General features: G+C 49.6%; 1 protein-coding gene across 1 annotated transcript in view; it reads right to left on the bottom strand.

Annotated features, from left to right (window-relative positions):
- Positions 1 to 19,420, bottom strand: part of ccdc33 (coiled-coil domain containing 33) — a 282,778-nt gene that overhangs the window by 156,512 nt on the left and 106,846 nt on the right. The gene's annotated exons all lie outside the window — the stretch shown is intronic.

Raw genomic sequence — 19,420 nt, 5'->3', positions numbered from 1 at the left:
GTGACACCCGGTCACATCCCTCAGCGACATCTTTTAAAGCTCGAATATCTTACCGAAAGACTTGCATTTCTGTAGCGCCTTTCATGATCTCAGCACATCCCAAAGCGCTTTACAGCCAACGAAGTACCTTGGGAGTGTAATCCTTATTAGTCGGGAAATTGTGTTGGGGAAATTGATGGGATTGAAGGCCGATAAATCCCTAGGGCCTGATGGACTACATCCCAGAGTACTTAAGGAAGTGGCCTTGGAAATAGCGGATGCATTGACAGTCATTTTCCAACATTCCATAGACTCTGGATCAGTTCCTATGGAGTGGAAGGTAGCCAATGTAACCCCACTTTTTAAAAAAGGAGGGAGAGAGAAAACAGGGCATTATAGACCGGTCAGCCTGACATCGGTAGTGGGTAAAAAGATGGAATCAATTATTAAGGATGTCATAGCAGCGCATTTGGAAAGAGGTGACATGATAGGTCCAAGTCAGCATGGATTTTTGAAAGGGAAATCATGCTTGACAAATCTTCTGGAATTTTTTGAGGATGTTTCCAGTAGAGTGGACAAGGGAGAACCATTGATGTGATACATTTGGACTTTCAGAAGGCTTCCGACAAGGTCCCACACAAGAGATTAATGTGCAAAGTTAAAGCACATGGGATTGGGGGTAGTGTGCTGACATGGATTGAGAACTGGTTGTCAGACAGGAAGCAAAGAGTAGGAGTAAACGGGTACTTTTCAGAATGGCAGGCAGTGACTAGTGGGGTACCGCAAGGTTCTGTGCTGGGGCCCCAGCTGTTTACATTGTACATTAATGATTTAGACGAGGGGATTAAATGTAGTATCTCCAAATTTGCGGATGGCACTAAGTTGGGTGGCAGTGTGAGCTGCGAGGAGGATGCTATGAGGCTGCAGAGCGACTTGGATAGGTTAGGTGAGTGGGCAAATGCATGGCAGATGAAGTATAATGTGGATAAATGTGAGGTTATCCACTTTGGTGGTAAAAACAGAGAGACAGACTATTATCTGAATGGTGACAGATTAGGAAAAGGGGAGGTGCAACGAGACCTGGGTGTCATAGTACATCCGTCATTGAAGGTTGGCATGCAGGTACAGCAGGCGGTTAAGAAAGCAAATGGCTTGTTGGCCTTCATAGGGATTTGAGTACAGGGGCAGGGAGGTGTTGCTACAGTTGTACAGGGCCTTGGTGAGGCCACACCTGGAGTATTGTGTACAGTTTTGGTCTCCTAACCTGAGGAAGGACATTCTTGCTATTGAGGGAGTGCAGCGAAGGTTCACCAGACTGATTCCCGGGATGGCGGGACTGACCTATCAAGAAAGACTGGATCAACTGGGCTTGTATTCACTGGAGTTTCAGAAGAATGAGAGGGGACCTCATAGAAATGTTTAAAATTCTGATGGGTTTAGACAGGTTAGATGCAGGAAGAATGTTCCCAATGTTGGGGAAATCCAGAACCAGGGGTCACAGTCTAAGGATAAGGGGTAAGCCATTTAGGACCGAGATGAGGAGAAACTTCTTCACCCAGAGAGTGGTGAACCTGTGGAATTCTCTACCACAGGAAGTTGTTGAGGCCAATTCACTAAATATATTAAAAAAGGAGTTAGATGAAGTCCTTACTACTAGGGGGATCAAGGGGTATGGCGAGAAAGCAGGAATGGGGTACTGAAGTTGCATGTTCAGCCATGAACTCATTGAATGGCGGTGCAGGCTAGAAGGGCCGAATGGCCTGCTCCTGCACCTATTTTCTATGTTTCTATGTTTCTATGTCCCTGTTGTAGTGTGGGTAATGCCAATTTGTGCGCAGCAAGCTCCCGCAAACAGCAATGTGATAATGACCAGATAATCTGTTTGATAGTGATGTTGTTTGAAGCAGAGTATGGCCTGGACACCGGCGATAACTCCCCTGTTCCTCTTCGAAATAGTGCCGCGGGATCTTTTACGTCCACCTGAGAGAGCAGGCGGGGCCTCGGTTTAACGTCTCATCTGAAAGACGGCACCTCCGACAGTGCAGCACTCCCTCAGCACTGCACTGGGAGTGCCAGCCTGGATTTATGTGTGGAATAGAGCTCCACCTTGTGGACTACTGATTGCAATAACAATAAAAGGTCATGTGGCAAGGTCATGTGATCACAGTTCTGTTGGGAGCCAGCTTGTAGTGCGTTGTGGTGTCTAAAGATATCACCATGTGCTCAAATCCCTGGAGTCGGGCTCGAACCCACAACCTTCCGACTCAGAGTCGAGAGGGAGTGGAGCCCACTGAGCCATGGCTCACACCTTTAAAATCAACTTCTGGGGCTGGGTCCGCCTCCGCAATGTGCCCAACAGCACAGACAGAGTGGGTTTGGGGACAGAGGTCGCCACCTTGCTTCAACTGGAGGATGGTGGTGGGGGAGGCCAGCGAGGGGGCTCAGAAACTCCCCAAGTAGCGACGTACCAAGTCGAACTGAAAAAGAAAAGGCGCGCAGCGTTACAAAGGACAAATCTCAATGACTTGGAACGTGCTGCGATCCCAGGCGGACGAAGGCAGCTGCTGGTCGGGAACGGAGACGGTGACTGGGCAAGCGGGCGGAGCAAGCCAACACAGCAATGAACCCAGAGTGGGAGGCAAGCCAATGCCGACAAGCAAGAATTAAGCAACAGTTGGTCTGCATGGGAGGGGAAAGGGTCAGCCGAGATTAGCAAGGGGGCTGCGCTGACTGAAAGGTAGTCAAACATTAAAAGCTCGGTTCTCTCCCCGAGTGCAGCCATGCTGTTGGCTCCACGGGGCACGTTCTGAGCGCTGCCTGCTGTTTATTTATTTTTTGCTTTGTTTTGTATTGGCCCGGAGGCTGGGTCTCTTTTCTCTTGAAAAAGGAAGGCTGAGGGGGTGACCTAATCGAGGTCTTTAAAATGATGAAAGGTTTTGATCGAGTGGATAGAGAGAGAGTGTTGCCACTTGTGGGGAAGAGCATAACTAGAGGCCATCAATATAAGATCGTCACCAAGAAATCCAACAGGGAATTCAGGAGAAGCATCTGTCTGAGGCTAGACTAGACTGTTCGCAAACCAGGCGTCGAATTTGACCCTGAATTGTTTACCCAGAGAGCGGTGAGAATGTGGAACTCGCTGCCACAGGGAGTGGTTGGGGTGAATAGTATCGATGCATTTAAGGGGAGGCTGGACAAGTATATGGGGGAGAAGGGAATAGAGGGTTATGCCGATAGATTTAGATGAGGAAAGACGGGAGGAGGCTCGAGTGGAGCATAAACAGAGAAAACAGGAGCAGTAGTAGGCCATTCGGCCCTTCGAGTCTGCACCGCCATTCAATATGATCATGGCTGATCCTCTATCTCAACACCATATTCCCGCTTTTTCCCCATACCCCTTTTGTTTCAAGAAATCTATCTATCTCCCTCTTAAATATATTCGGTGACTTGGACAGCCCTCTGTGGTAGAGAATTCCACAGGTTCACCACCCCCTGAGTGAAAACATTCTCCTCATCTCGGTCCTAAATTTCCTACCCCGTATCCTGAGACTGTGTGACCCCTTGTTCTAGACTTCCCAGCCCCGGGGAAACACCGGCGTGGACTGGTTGGGCCGAATGGCCTGTTTCTGTGCCGTATATCCCGTGTAATCCGATGTGATCTTGTCAATTTCCGCACTGGCCGATCAGGTTAAAATTGCCCCCTATGTTCCAGAGCAGATGCGCGAAAGGTTTAATTCGAAACCCGCTTGCTCCCGGGGCACTGCCTCGCCTGACAGGAGACCAATTATAGGTCACTCGCACGCCCGACCCTTTAAATTCAGGATTGCACGCACGTGTCACTTCCTGACGCATGGTCTCAACGGGTGAGATTCCGTAGCTGGAGTGTGCAAGTGTTAAATCTACCGCCGAACCTCAGGGCTGAAAGGTCGTAAGAATTTAAAGGGCATTCATCTGGGCAGATGTCGGCCAAATAGCCCAATTCTCCGCCCACGGAGGCCAGGGACTCCCAGGTTTCGGTGGGGATGTTGCACTTTATCAGGGAAATTTTGAGGGTGTCCTTGTAATGTTTCCTCTGCCCACCTTTAGCTCGCTTGCCGTGAAGGAGTTCCGAGTAGAGCGCTTGCTTTGGGAGTCTCGTGTCTGGGGCATGCGGACAATGTGGCCCGCCCAGCGGAGCTGGTCGAGTGTGGTCAGTGCTTCGATGCTGGGGATGTTGGCCAGGCCGAGGACGCTAACGTTGGTGCGTCTGTCCTCCCGGGGGATTTGTCGGATCTTGCGGAGACAGCGGTGGTGGGCATTTCTCCAGCGACTTGAGGTGTCTACTGTACATGGTCCATGTCTCCGAGCCATACAGGGGGGGGCGCGGGTATTCCTACAGCCCTGCAGATTTGAGGGCCTGGTCTTCAAACACTCTTTTCCTTGGGCCCGAAGGCTGCACTGGCGCACTGGAGGCGGTGTTGGATCTCGTCGTCAATGTCTGGAATGGAGAGACAGTCGCTAGGCGAAGTGCTGGTTTTTTTTTCTCTCCTCTCTCGATAACCATGCTGTGCACATAGCAGCAGTCATTCCCCCGCCTCTGTCGAGCAGTCATTAAAGCCCAGATGTGGTGATTTTGTTACTGAGCAACCTGTAATCACCCTGCCAGCGTTACCTTTGCTCTCCTCATAATTAGCCGGCAGAACACAAAAAACGCCTCGCCTCTTCACAAATCGAAGCCCATTCATATGAATAAATGTATTTCGCCTCAATTAATTGTCGGGCACTAAGTGCCCCATCATGTTGTACAGACAATTGCATGATGCACTGATTATAATGGGAGTGAGGTACAAGTGCATTCTGCTGATGCACAACCTCCTTAAACTGGACACGTTTCAAAGGGGTAAACCTCTCTTCTAAATGTACAGCCAGACCCACGGTCCAATCCAAATTCATTTTCCGCAGAAATTTCATTTATCATTCCCTCCTCCCCTCATTTATCACAACGCATTTCTTATCTGCCGTGAACAAGCAGCGCATTCTCTATTAATAACAATCAGACACAGCTCACTTCACTCGGCAAGTTCTGAACAAACAGTTACATCGCCTCCCGGTTAAGCAACATCTCGAATTTAAAATTCTCATCCTTGTTTTCAAATCCCTCCATGGCCCTCGCCTCACCTCCCTATCTCTGTAATCTCCTCCAGCCCCACAATCCCCCTCCCCACCAAGATGTCTGCGCTCCTCTAATTCTGCCCTCCTGAACATCCCTGATTATAATCGCTCAACCATCGGTGGCCGTGCCTTCTGTTGCCTGGGCCCCAAGCTCTGGAACTCCCTCCCTAAACCTCTCCGCCTCTCTACCTCTCTCTCCTCCTTTAAGACGGTCCTTAAAACCTACCTCTTTGACCAAGCCCTTGGGTCACCTGCCCTCATTTCTCCTTGTGTGGCTCGGTGTCAAATTTTTTGTCTCCTGATTCTCCTGTGAAGCGCCTTGGGACGTTTTACTACATTAAAGGCGCTATATAAATGCAAGTTGGTGTTGTTAAGCTGTCATCAATTACAGATGGACAGCGAACCCAAACGGGCCCGAAGGCAGTCGGTGGTTGGCCAGCAAGTCTACAACCCACTACAAGCATCTCTCTCCCTGGGGTTGCCAACGATGGTTGGATATATTCCTGGAGGGTTTCCTTACATGATCTCCTGCTCCGCCCCCCCCCACCCCCAACGCTCCAGCCATTGGTCACCCAACAGCCAATTGGAACGCGAGCAGACTCTTCATTGCCTGATTGACCATCAGGAATGATTCGGTCAAGGAGCCTTTTCTCCCGCTTTTATAACTAATAAGTGTTCAAAGAAACTGAAAAGGAAACCGGCATTTTGTTTTAATGCCCCTGTGATTTTCCTCCCGGGTTTTGCTCTCAGTGTCCTGGGGATTAATCGTCAATTCCTGGAGAGCCCAGGGCCAATCCGGGAGTGTTGACGATCCTATCTCTTCCCCTCCCAACAAAATAAAGTGCATTTATCGCCACTCAGGGTGACGTCTCCTCGTGAATCACGCTGGGGCGCAGACCCACTTAGAAACCACCATTTTCACTGCTTGTAAGGATATTGATGCAACGTTGCAGCGTTTCTGCCCGCCTCTCTGTTCTCTTGATCAATGGACGGAACCTCGGTCAGGCGCCCTAACTTCCTGTGCGCTCCCCTTACTTCCTGCACTCCCCCCTTACTTCCTGCATCCCCATTACTTCCAGTGCTCCCCGTTACTTCCTGCACTCCCCCTTACTTCCTGCACTCCCCCCTTACTTCCTGCACACTCCCCCCTTACTTCCTGAACTCTCCTCCCTTACTTCCTGAACTCTCCTCCCTTACTTCCTGCACATTCCCCCTTCTTACTTCCTGCACTCCCCCTCCTTACTTCCTGAACTCTCCTCCCTTACTTCCTACCCACTCCCCACCCCCCCTTCCTACATTCCCCCTTACTTCCTGCACACTCCCCCTTACTTCCTGAACTCTCCTCCCTTACTTCCTGCACTCCCCCTCCTTACTTCCTGCACTCCCCCTCCTTACTTCCTGAACTCTCCTCCCTTACTTCCTGAATTCTCCTCCCTTACTTCCTGCACATTCCCCCTCCTTACTTCCTGCACTCCCCCTCCTTACTTCCTGCACTCCCCCTCCTTACTTCCTGCACTCCCTTCCTTACTTCCTGAACTCTCCTCCCTTACTTCCTGAACTCTCCTCCATTACTTCCTGCACACTCCCCCCATACTTCCTGCACTCCCCCTCCTTACTTCCTGCACTCCCCCTCCTTACTTCCTGCACTCCTCCCTTACTTCCTGAACTCTCCTCCCTTACTTCCTGAACTCTCCTCCCTTACTTCCTACCCACTCCCCACCCCACCCTTCCTACATTCCCCCTTACTTTCTGCACACACACCCTCCTTACTTCCTGCACTGCCCCCTTACTTCCCGAACTCTCCCCCTTCCTTCCGGCACGCTCCCCTTTACTTCCTACATCATCCTCCTCTTACTTCCTACATCCCCCCCCACCCCGTTACTTCCTGCACTCCCCCTGCCCTGCGACAGACTTTCCTGTATTCTCTGCAGCAAGGTGATCCAATAGCCCCCGGTACAAGGAGCGGGAAAATAAGCCTCACTAAGTTTGCAGGGTTCGGCCACGGGACATCAAACTGCTCCTTCCAAAAGAAAGACACTGGTCTTACACAGCACACGGGGCACGGTAGCAAAATGGTCATGTTACTGAACTAGTGCTTCAGAGACGGCAGTTCAAATCCCACCACGGCAGCTGGGGAATTTAAATTGAGTGAATTAAATTAATCTGGAATAAAAATCTAGTATTGGTGATGGTGACCACGAAACTACCAGATTGTCGTTAAAAACCCATCTGGTTCACTAATGTCCTTTAGGGAAGGAAATCTGCCGCCCTTACCCTGTCTGGCCGATATGTGACTCCAGACCCACAGCAAGGTGGATAACTATTAACTACCCTCTGAAATACCCAGCACACCACTGTCATGTATCTTACATTATTATATATAACTGTATCCTAACATGCTATACATGACTGTAATAAGCTATGACCTGTAACCACCAGCATACCTTACCACCAGGGGTGCACTTGCAAGAGACAGGTATACAAGGACAGGTCTCAGGCAAGTGCAGCATTCCAGAGCTGTGAAATAAAGGTGCAGGTCCAGAGTGACCTTGACTTCACTACATGCCTCGTGTGAATCTGTACTGAGGGGACAGGACTTTACAGTGGCGACGAGTTATGGATTACAGAATCCACAGAATGGCGAACAACGGATGAGATGAAAAGTACAATGCGGGAGACAATTGGGAGGACTTTATAGAAAGGCTCCAGCAAAGCTTTGTAACCAAAGACTGGTTAGGCAACGATAAGGCAGACAAGAGAAGAGCCCATCTCTTGACCAGCTGTGGCTCGAAAACATACGCTTTAATGAAGGATCTGTTGGCACCCGAGAAGCCAACAAGCAAGTCGTTTGAAGAATTAAGCAAACCTGAAGCCAGCGAGCAGCCTATACATGGCCAGACACAGGTTCTACAACTACAGACGCTGTGTGGGCTAGAGCATACCCGACTTTGTGGAGTAACTTCGGAGGTTGGCTAGTTTATGTGAGTTCTACGATGAACTGAGGAGAGAAATGCTGAGAGACTTTTTCATTGACGGAATAGGCCACGCGAACATAGAGGCAGCAGCACTGGTTGCACAGACATTCTTGGTAGGGGAAGAAGAAACGAGGTTGATTTACAATGAAGGTACGACAACTAACAAAATATCGGAACAAGAAGTTCACAGCACTAAACAAGCTGCTACTCCCACACACAGACAAAACCGGGAGAACAGGCTCTCGACAGCAGGCAGAAGCCATCAAGGGCCACAGGAACGGCTGTTCACACCTCATCAACCCACAATGTGAGCAATCAACTACAAACTGAGAGAAGCTCAAGAGAAATCAGCGAGACACAGCTCATTCTTTGGGAACACTTTGAACAATGGAACAGGTCTGTGCTGGAGGTGTGGGGGTGGGCACTCGTCAAGGGGATGTCGATTTCAGCAGGCTGTTTGCAGAAATTGTGAAAATACAGGGCATTTGGCCCGCATGTGCAACAAAACGGCAGCTCGGCTGGTATACTAATCGGATGGGTCGAAAGCGGACCAGAAGATGGTGGGGACAGTACCCGGGACACCGATGTACAGCGGGTCAACACGATCAATGGCCGCTGCTCCTACAACAGGACGCCTCCTATAATGATGAGGGTCCTTCTCAACGGGATATCTGTCAACATGGAGCTGGATACGGGAGCGAGTCAATCTCTCATGGGCGCTCAACAATTTGAACAACTGTGGCCGCATAAAAGAGACTGACCAAAACTCACAAGGGTCGACACCAAACTAAGGACCTATACCAAAGAAATCGTACCAGTCCTCGGCAACGCCATGCTCTCTGACACACACAAAGGGATAGTGAACCGACTTCCCCTGTGGATTGTCCCCGGAGACCCCCCAGCACTGCTGGGGAGAAGCTGGCTGGCAAAACTAAACTGGAAATGGGATGATGTCCATGCCATGTCATTAGAGGAACGGACCTCCTGCTCAACAGTTATAAAGCGATTTGAACATCTCTTTCAGCCAGGTGTGGGCACTTTTAAAGGGGCCAAAGTCAAAATCTACATCACACAGGATGCTAGACCAGTCCATCACAAGGCCAGAGCTGTAGCCTATGTGATGAGGGAAAAGATTGAACATGAACTAGACAGGCTTCTGCGGGAAGGCATTATATCACGTGTGGAATTTAGCGACTGGGCAAGTCCCATCGTCCCAGTCATGAAGCCTGATGGATCCGTACGAATCTGTGGGGACTACAAATCTACCATAAACAGAGTCTCCCTACAGGACCAGTACACGCTGCCCAGAGCGGAGGACTTATTTGCCACATTGGCTGGAGGTAAACTTTTCTCAAAACTAGACCTCACATCTGCGTATATGACGCAAGAATTGACCGAGGAATCCAAGCTACTCACCACCATCAACACACATCGAGGCCTTTTCGTGTACAATCGATGCCCATTCGGCATCAGGTCGGCAGCTGCCATATTCCAGCGCAACATGGAGAGTCTGCTCAAGTCCATCCCGGGGACGGTTGTATTTCAAGACGACATACTTATCATGGACAGGGACACTGACTTCCATCTCCGTAATTTGGAGGAAGTACTAAAGCGGTTGGATCGGGTAGGCCTACGAGTCAAGAAATCCAAGTGCCTGTTTCTCGCACCCGAGGTTGAATTTTTGGGCAGAAGGATTGCCGTGATGGAATCCGCCCAACAGAATCCAAAACAGAAGCAATTCGCCTGGCACCCAGGCCCCGGAATGTCTCAGAACTGCGCGCCTTTCTCGGGCTACTCAATTAATTTGGGAACTTTATGCAGAACTTAAGCACGCTGCTGGAGCCTCTCCACGTGCTACTCAGGAAGGGTTGCGATCGGTTTTGGGGGGACGTCAAGGAACGCGCCTTCAATAAGGCACGCAACCTTCTGTGTTCCAACAATGTTTTGACTTTCTTTGAGCCAGGTAAAAAGCTAGTTCTCACATGCGATGCGTCAGCGTATGGGGTCGGGTGCATTTTGCAACATGTCAATAGTGCGGGCAAATTACAACCCAGGTCACTTTTGCGGGCGGAGCGCGGGTACGGAATGGTAGAGAAGGAGGCGCTCGCGTGCGTGTACGGTGTCAAAAAGATGCACCAATACCTTTTTGGGGCCAAGTTCGCATTAGAAACCAACCACAAGCCCCTTGCGTCCCTCCTATTCGAGAGCAAGGCAATAAACGCCAACGCCTCGGTGCGAATTCAATGGTGGGCACTCATGCTGGCGTCCTATGACTATACCATAAGGCTCATTCCAGGCACAGGCTACCCCTGGCGACCACGGAAGGGTCTGACGAACAGGACTGTGAGATAGTCATGGCAATCAATGCCTTTGAGTCCACAGGTTCGCCCATGACGGCTCGCCAAATCAGAGCCTGGACGGCCAGCGACCCCACGTTATCCTTAGTAAAAAGATGTGTCCTAACCGGTGACTGGGCAGAGGCTCACGATGCCTGCCCCGAGGAATTAAAACCCTTTCACAGGCGCATGCATGAGCTATCACTACAAGCAGACTGCCTGATGTGGGGCAGCCGAGTAGTCATGCCTCTGCGAGGCAGAGAGGCATTTGTCCGGGAGCTCCACCGTGAGCACCCAAGGATCATTCTCATGAAGGCCATAGCCAGATCCCACGTCTGGTGGCCTGGTATTGACGCGGACTTGGAGCTCTGCGTCCGAAGGTGCACCATTTGTGCCCAACTCAGCAATGCACCCAGGGAGGCTCCACTGAGCCCCTGGCCCTGGTCTACCAAACCGTGGTCGCGGGTGCACGTAGACTATGCGGGCCCATTCATGGGCAAAATGTTCCTCGTAGTTGTAGATGCATTTTCAAAGTGGATCGAATGCACCATTTTAAACTCGAGCACAACCTCCATCACTGTAGAGAGCCTCGCAACCATGTTTGCAACGCACAGAATCCCTGACATATTGGTCAGCGACAATGGTCCGTGCTTCACCAGCGCAGAATTCCAAGACTTTATAATTGACCACGGCATAAATCACGTCAAGACGGCACCGTTCAAGCCGGCCTCCCACGGCCAGGCGGAGAGAGCAGTGCAAATCATTAAACAAGGCATGCTTAAAATTCAAGGTCCCACGCTGCAGGGTCGTCTGTCGCGACTGCTGCTGGCATACAGATCTCGTCCGCACTCATTGACTGGGTCCCCCCCCCCCCCCGCGCAACTGTTGATGAAAAGGACTTTAAAAACAAGACTCTCATTAATCCTCCCAGACATACACGAAATCGTTGAGGCAAATCGTCGTAAGCTGACTGAGTACCATGACAGAAATTCGAAGGGGAGATGGAATGAGATAGGGGACAAAGTGTTTGTACTAAACTATGGCAGGGGTCCCAAATGGCTTGCAGGGACAGTAATGGGCAAGGAAGGAAACAGGCTACTGGTAGTACAAATGGACAATGGCAAAACCTGCCTGAGGCATGTGGACCAAGTCAAAAGCAGATTTACCAACAACACTGCGGAACCAGAGGCAGACTACAATGTGGAACTCGCACTACACCTGGTGGACAGACAGAGGGAACAACCTGAGGAAAGGGCAATCCCAACAGACAGCCCAGGCGAGTCAACAACAATCACACCAATCGAAACAGACAGCCCAGGCGAGATACCAGCAACCACACCCAAAGAAAAACAGACACCAAGGCAAACAACTGAACCACAACTCAGACGCTCCACGCAAGAGCGTAGACCACCTGAGAGACTGAACGTATAAAGACAATAAGACCTTGGGGGAGGGTGATGTCATGTATCTTACATTATTATATATAACTGTATTCTAACATGCTATACATGACTGTAATAAGATATGACCTGTAACCACCAGCATACCTTACCACCAGGGGTGCACTTGCAAGAGACAGGTATATAAGGACAGGTCTCAGGCAAGTGCAGCATTCCAGAGCTGTGAAATAAAGGTGCAGGTCCAGAGTGACCTTGAATTCACTACATGCCTCGTGTGAATCTGTACTGAGGGGACAGGACTTTACAACCACCATCTTCTCAAGGGGCAATTAGGGATGGGCAATAAATGCCGGCCTTACCGGTGACGTCCACAACCTGTGAATGAATTTTTTTTAACTCTCGAGTGAATCTGTATCCCTTCGATGAGTGGTTCAAGGGAAGCTCTCCTGAACACGCAGTGACAGCACAGTACAATCCTTTGTTAGATGCACGTTCAATATTCTTTGTCTAAAATGACAGCTAAGAGGCGTTGTACAATCTGTAACAAACTCCAGCTTCACTGCACAAACCTTTATTCGTCGGTCTGTCAACTTGAATGTCAATATAGAAAGAACAACCTACATTTCTATAGCGCCTTTCACAACCTCAGGACGCCCCAAAGCACCTTACAGCCAATGACGTACTTTTAAACTGCAGTCACTGTTGTAATGTGGGAAACGTGGCAGCCAATTTGCGCACAGCAAGCTCCCACAAACAGCAATGTGATAATGAGCAGATAATTTTTTTTGTTATGTTGATTGAGGGATAAATATTGGCCCCAGGACACCAGGGGTAACTCCCCTGCTCTTCTTCGAAATAGTGCCGTGGGATCTTTTACATCCACCGGAGAGAGCAGACGGGGCCTCGGTTTAACGTCTCATCCGAAAGACGGCATCTCCGACAGTGCAGCACTCCCTCAGCACTGCACTGGGAGTGTCAGCCTGGATTTATGTGCTCAAGTCTCGAGAGTGGGACTTGAACCCACAACCTTCTGACGCAGAGGCAAGAGTGCTACCCACTGAGCCACGGCTGACAATATCTTAACACCTTGATTGCTTGGTCGCTATGAATCCTCGAAACAAAATATACACAGGATGCGTTTTTCCATCAACATATTGTGCGGGAACAGCCATTAGTTGAGGTTTTTCTTCACTCAGATGGGTGTTGAGTCTTCACCCTGCGTATCGATTGCCAATAACACATTTACACACGGAGGAACAGCACGGTTGAGCTGGAACTAAAACACGGCGGATATCTGTAAACCATGGTTTAGTTAGAGCTCCCCCCCTCCATCACAGTTTTGGCACGGGCGGAGTAAAGAAAGATCGAAAGAACTTGGATTTATATAGCGCCTTTCACAACCTCAGGATGTCCCAAAGCACTTTGCAGCCGATGAAGTGCAGTCACTGTTGTAATATAGAAACATAGAAAATAGGTGCAGGAGTAGGCCATTCTACCCTTCGAGCCTGCACCGCCATTCAATATGATCATGGCTGAATATATCTAACGAAGTGGCCTCCACAACTCTCTGCGGTAGGGAATTCCACAGGTTCACAATTCTCTGAGTGAAGAAGTTTCTCTTCATCTCGGTCCTAAATGGCTTACCCCTTATCCTTCGACTGTGACCCCTGGTTCTGGATCGCACCAACATCGGGAACATTCTTCCTGCATCTAACCCGTCCAATCCCGTCAGAATTTTATATGTGGGAAACGTGGCCGCCAGTTTGAGACTTTTTGGAGAGGAGCAAAGATGGAGGGATTTCGAGCTGTGGATTGTGGACAGGAGGGGAAAACCACACAGTTGACCAAAGTTCGAAGGGTCCAAGGAGGGTGTAGGGTTGGAGGAGGTCTCAGTGCCCGGGAGGAACAAAGGCACCGAGGGATCTGTCGACGAAAGGTGAGGATTATGAACATCAATGTGGTGGGGGATAGGGGCTCAATGGTGGTCGGCAAGGGCAGGGCTCAATCGGTGAGTGGGACTTGGTGTGAGATAGGACTCCCAGAGTCCCTGGCCAAAGACCGCCCTAAGTGTAGGAAGTGCATCCGGGAGGGCGCTGAGCGCCTCGAGTCTCATCGCCGAGAGCATGCAGAGATCAAGCGCAGGCAGCGGAAAGATCGTGTGGCAAACCAGTCCCACCACCCTTTCCCTCAACAACTATCTGTCCCACCTGTGACAGGGACTGTGGCTCTCGTATTGGACTGTTCAGCCACCTAAGGACTCATGTTAAGAGTGGAAGCAAGTCTTCCTCGATCCCGAGGGACCTCCTATGATGATGATGATGGGATAGGATGCGGGAAGCAAAGTTCTGGATGAATTGACGTTGGAGCTTGGGAGGTCAGCAGGAGGGATATTGAAAAAGTCAAGTCTGAAGATCAAGGATAGGATTCTAATGCTGATGGGTTAAGGTGGGGAGGGAGACGGGCGATATTATGGAGGTGAGTAGGAGGTCTCATTGAAGATATAGATGTGGGGTTTGAAGCTCACCTGAGCGTGGAATAGAACACCACGGTTGTATTAAAGCGCCTCCAATTGTACAGGGCTTTGGTGAGACCACACCTGGAGTACTGTGCACAGTTTTGGTCTCCTTATCTGAGGAAGGACATACTTCCCTTCGAGGCGATGCAAAAAAGGTTCACTGGATTGATCCCTGGGATGAGAGGGTTGTCCTATGATGAGAGATTGTGTAGGTTGGGCCTATTTTCTCCAGAGTTTAGAAGAATGAGAGGTGATTTCATTAAAACATACAGAATTCTGAGGGGGATTGACAGGGTAGATACTGAGAGGTTGTTTCCCCCGGGCTGGAGAGTCTAGAACCAGGGGTCACAGTCTCAGGGTAAGGGGTCGGCCATTGAAGACTGAACTGAGGAGGAATTTCTTCACTCAGAGGGGGGTGAATCTTTGGAATTCTCTGCCCCAGAGGGCTGTAGACGTTGAGTCTCTGAGTATATTCAAGGCTGGGATAGATAGATTTTTGGACTCGAGGGGAATCAAGGGATATGGGGATCGGGCGAGGAAGGTCGAAGATCAGCCATGATCTTATCGAATGGCGGAGCAGGCTCGAGGGGCCCGATGGCCGACTCCCGCTCCTAATTCTTATGTTCACACTTGGGTGAAGCTTGAGCGAGCATCCAAGGCGGACGGGACCGGGGAGGGGGGGGCGAGGTGCGAGATATCTGGCGGGGTACCAAACGGAACGGCTCGCGTCCTGTCTGTGTGGAGCTGCAGCGAGACCGGCCCCCTCTTGCGTTGGGGTCAGGAAACCCAGCAGCGGTGGTGGAATGGAGGGCGGCGACGAGGAGGGCTGGCTGAGGTCCGTCGGAATAGATTTGGAAGCAAAACGGAGAGAGAGGGGGAGAAAATAAATAGCAACGCCACTTTTTTAAAAAGAGGCAACGTCGAGATAGCTTGCAACAGAAGGTCCAGAATTGTAAAATACAATATTTCAGCAGAAGCATCTGATGGTCGCCGCATTTAAATTCCAGTCGGTGTCGGCTGAATCGAGGTCTCCGGGCTAATTAGAAAGGCACATATCGTGCACTCGCTGTGCTAACGAAGCAATCAGGCAGGGAGCAGAGCCAGTCAGACAGTCAGACAATCAATATACGTCAATGATGCATCAGGAAGAAGTGATGAGCCTGAATCACCAGGCCCTGTGATGTTCAATCGTACAGAATAAGCAGCTTGGCAGCTTTAACACCATCATGTTCGGGGCGGGGGATGGCGGGGGGGTGGGAACGACAGATGGAAAATATATTGCAGCCCCGCTCCCAAGGCATTCACCATTTCCCAAATAACGCACCCCCCCACCCCTACCCCCTCCATCAGATCTCATCCCTTTCACTCTGATCTCTCGAATGCTTTAGGGGGGAATGTGTTCCTGGCGAAATATGATTTTCAGCTTGATTGTCGTTAGCACCTCAGCATCAGGGCTCACGCCTATGTTGACTGTGCTTTTCAGTCAGGGTTGCGACACTGGGTCAATATTTTAGCCCCCTCTCCCTCTCTCTCCCCCGCCCCACCGATCCACCCAAAACACTTAAAGGGGATGGACGTACTATGGGGGATGCAAAATACTTCTCCGATAAACTCGGCGGGGGAGAGGCGGGGGGGAACTGTCAGGGGGACAACTTGCGAGGGTTCGTGCACATCGCGGAGTCTCGCCATCAACACGCTTGTGTTATGGAGCTGTTTATCCCAAATAAATAGAGTGTCAGCCGTGGCTCAGTGGGTAGCACTCTCTCTCTCGCCTCTGAAGGTTGTGGGTTCAAGTCCCACTTCAGAGACTTGAGCACAAAACCTAGGCTGACACTCCCAGTGCAGTACTGAGGGAGCGCCGCACTGTCGGAGGTGCCGTCTTTCGGATGAGATGTTAAACTGAGGCCCCGCCTGCTCTCTCAGGTGGATGTGAAAGATCCCACGGCACTATTAGCATAGTGATTACATGGAACAGTGTATAGAAGAGTATAACTAGAGGCCATCAATATAAGATAGTCACCAAGAAATCCAATAGGGAATTCAGGAGAAACTTCTTTACCCAGAGAGCGGTGAGAATGTGGAACTCGCTGCCACAGGGAGTGGTTGAGGCGAATAGTATCGATGTATTTAAGAGGAGGCTGGACAAGCATATGAGGGAGAAGGGAATAGAGGGTTATGCTGATAGAGTTAGATGAGGAAAGACGGGAGGAGGCTCGAGTGGAGCATAAACGCCGGCATGGACTGGTTGGGCCGAATGGCCTGTTTCTGTGCTGTAAATCTGATGTAATGTAATCCTGTGTATTTGAAGAAGAGCAGGGGAGTTCTCCCCGGTGCCCTGACCAATATTTAGCCCTCAACCAACATCACTAAAACAGGGTATCTGATCATTATCACATTGCTGTTTGTGGAAGCTTGCTGTGTGCAAAATTGGCTGCCGCATTACCCACATTATAACAGTGACTACACTTCAAATAGTACTTCATTGGCTGTAGAGCGCTTTGGGATGTCCTGTGGTCATGAAAGGTGCTATATAAATGCAAGTCTTTCATAAGAACATAAGAAATAAGAGCAGGAGTAGCCCCTCGAGCCTGCTCCGTCATTCAATAAGATCATGGCTGATCTGATCATGGACTCAGCTCCACTTCCCTGCCCGCCCCCTTATCCCCTTATCGCTTAAGAAACTGTCTATTTCTGTCTTAAATTTATTCAATGTCCCAGCTTCCACAGCTCTCTGAGGCAGTGAATTCCACAGATTCACAACCCTCTGAGAGAAGAAATTTCTCCTCATCTCAGTTTTAAATGGGCGGCCCCTTATTCTAAGATTATGCCATCTAGTTCTAGTCTCCCCCATCAGTGGAAACATCCTCTCTGCATCCACCTTGTCAAGCCCCCTCATAATCTTATACGTTTCGATAAGATCACCTCTCATTCTTCTGAGTAGAGGCCCAACCTACTCAACCTTTCCTCATAAGTCAACCCCCTCATCTCCGGAATCAACCGCGTGAGCCTTCTCTGAACTGCCTCCAAAGCAAGTATATCCTTTCGTAAATATGGAAACCAAAACTGTACGCAGTATTCCAGGTGTGGCCTCACCAATACCCTGTATAACTGTAGTAAGACTTCCCTGCTTTTATACTCCATCCCCTTTGCAATAAAGGCCAAGATACCATTGGCCTTCCTGATCACTTGCTGTACCTGCATACTATCCTTTTGTGTTTTATGCAGGTCCCGCTGTACTGCAGCACTTCGCAATCTTTCTCCATTTAAATAATAACTTGCTCTTTGATTTTTTTCTGCCAAAGTGCATGACCTCACACTTTCCAACATTATACTCTATCTGCCAAGTTTTCATTCACTCCTTTACCCTGTCTATGTCCTTTTGCAGATTTTTTGTGTCCTCCTCACACATTGCTTTTCCTCCCATCTTTGTATCGTCAGCAAACTTGGCTACGTTACACTCGGTCCCTTCTTCCAAGTCGTTAATATAAATTATAAATAGTTGGGGTCCCAGCACTGATCGCTGTTGCACCCCACTGGTTACTGATTGCCAACCCGAGAATAAACCATTTATCCCGACTCTCTGTTCTCTGTTCGTTAGCCAATCCTCTATCCATGCTAATATATTACTCCCAACGCAATGAACTTTTATCTCGTGCAGTATCCTTTTATGTGGCACCTTGTCAAATGCCTTCTGGAAGTCCAAATGCATCACATCCACTGGTTCCCCTTTATCCACCCTGTTCGTTACATCCTCAAAGAATTCTAACAAATTTGTCAAACATGACTTCCTCTTCATAAATCCATGCTGATTCTGCCTGACCGAATTTTTCTTCTCCATTTGGTCTGCTACTGCTTCTTTAATAATGGACTGCAACATCTTGTCTTTTAGTGTTTCGTGAAACAATAAGTTGCTGATTTCATGGTACATATTAATTGGACAAGTTAGTCATTCTTTTGTAAGCATATCTAATCACAAAATTCCTTGGCATACAAGTTAACGGCTTACTTGGAATTTGTTACATGATTTCAGCGGGTTAAGCAACCCCTCGTGATCCTGGTTACTCTCTTTGCGGGTTTTTCTAATTCTATAAAACCTCATTTTGTGGCGAGGTCACTTCCTGTTGTAATGTATTTGCTTCATGGTTTTTTTGCTTAAGAATTCATAGCAACACATTGCTATTAAGAACTAGTTGGTTTATTAACAAAGGTTTAACAATCGCACTAAACATTACCAGTTCATCTACCAGGCTCACAACTGCATACCTCATCCCCATATCTAGACCCAACTGACTGGGGTTTTATTGAGACTTGTGAACATCACATGACTGGCTAAGCCACTCACAATGCAGCAGCTCTGCAACTATTTTAGTAGGAAACTTTTAATCGAGTGCCCCCTTTTGGCACTGGAACCCACAAATTAATAATTTAAAACTGTAATGAAAACCTTTAATCAAATTAAAATTTAGTTGCCGGGGGTGATGATGCGCTCCAGTCCCTCCGGTGCCCACTTCTCGCAAGCGTACCGGTGGACACCGCGTGCTCCATCTCCAGGGACACCCTGGCTCGGATGTAACTGCGGAAGAGAGGCAGGCAGTCGGGCTGAACGATCCCCTCGACCGCCCGCTGCCTGGACCGGTTAATGGGCCACCTTGGCCATGCCCAGGAGCAGTCCTAGGAGGAGGTCTTCCGACCTGCCCGCTCCCCTCCGCACAGGGTGCCCAAAGATCAGGAGTGTGGGACTGAAGTGCAGCCAGAAATTGAGGAGCAGCCCCTTCAACTATTGGAATAGGGGCTGCAACCTCGTACAGTCAACATAGACGTGGAACACGGACACCGCCAGAGCGCGGAAATTGCAGGCGCAACAGCTCTACAAATCTGTGAGCATATTCACAGATGTATACATCACACTTGTCAGCGCTCTCCTGCTTCCTGCCCCAGTGCCCACTGTAAAACATCCCGGGACATTTTGTCACGGGGATAACCCACATCTGCGGACAATGTGGGGGGGGGGGGGGTGGGTAGGGGTGGGTGAGAGGGAGTGTTCTATCGTGACGCAACATCCCA

This window comes from Pristiophorus japonicus, chromosome 21, assembly GCF_044704955.1.
Source record: "Pristiophorus japonicus isolate sPriJap1 chromosome 21, sPriJap1.hap1, whole genome shotgun sequence".
Taxonomy (NCBI): domain Eukaryota; kingdom Metazoa; phylum Chordata; class Chondrichthyes; family Pristiophoridae; genus Pristiophorus; species Pristiophorus japonicus.
Note: the sequence above shows the minus strand (reverse complement) of the source record. Positions and strands in the feature narration are given on the sequence as shown.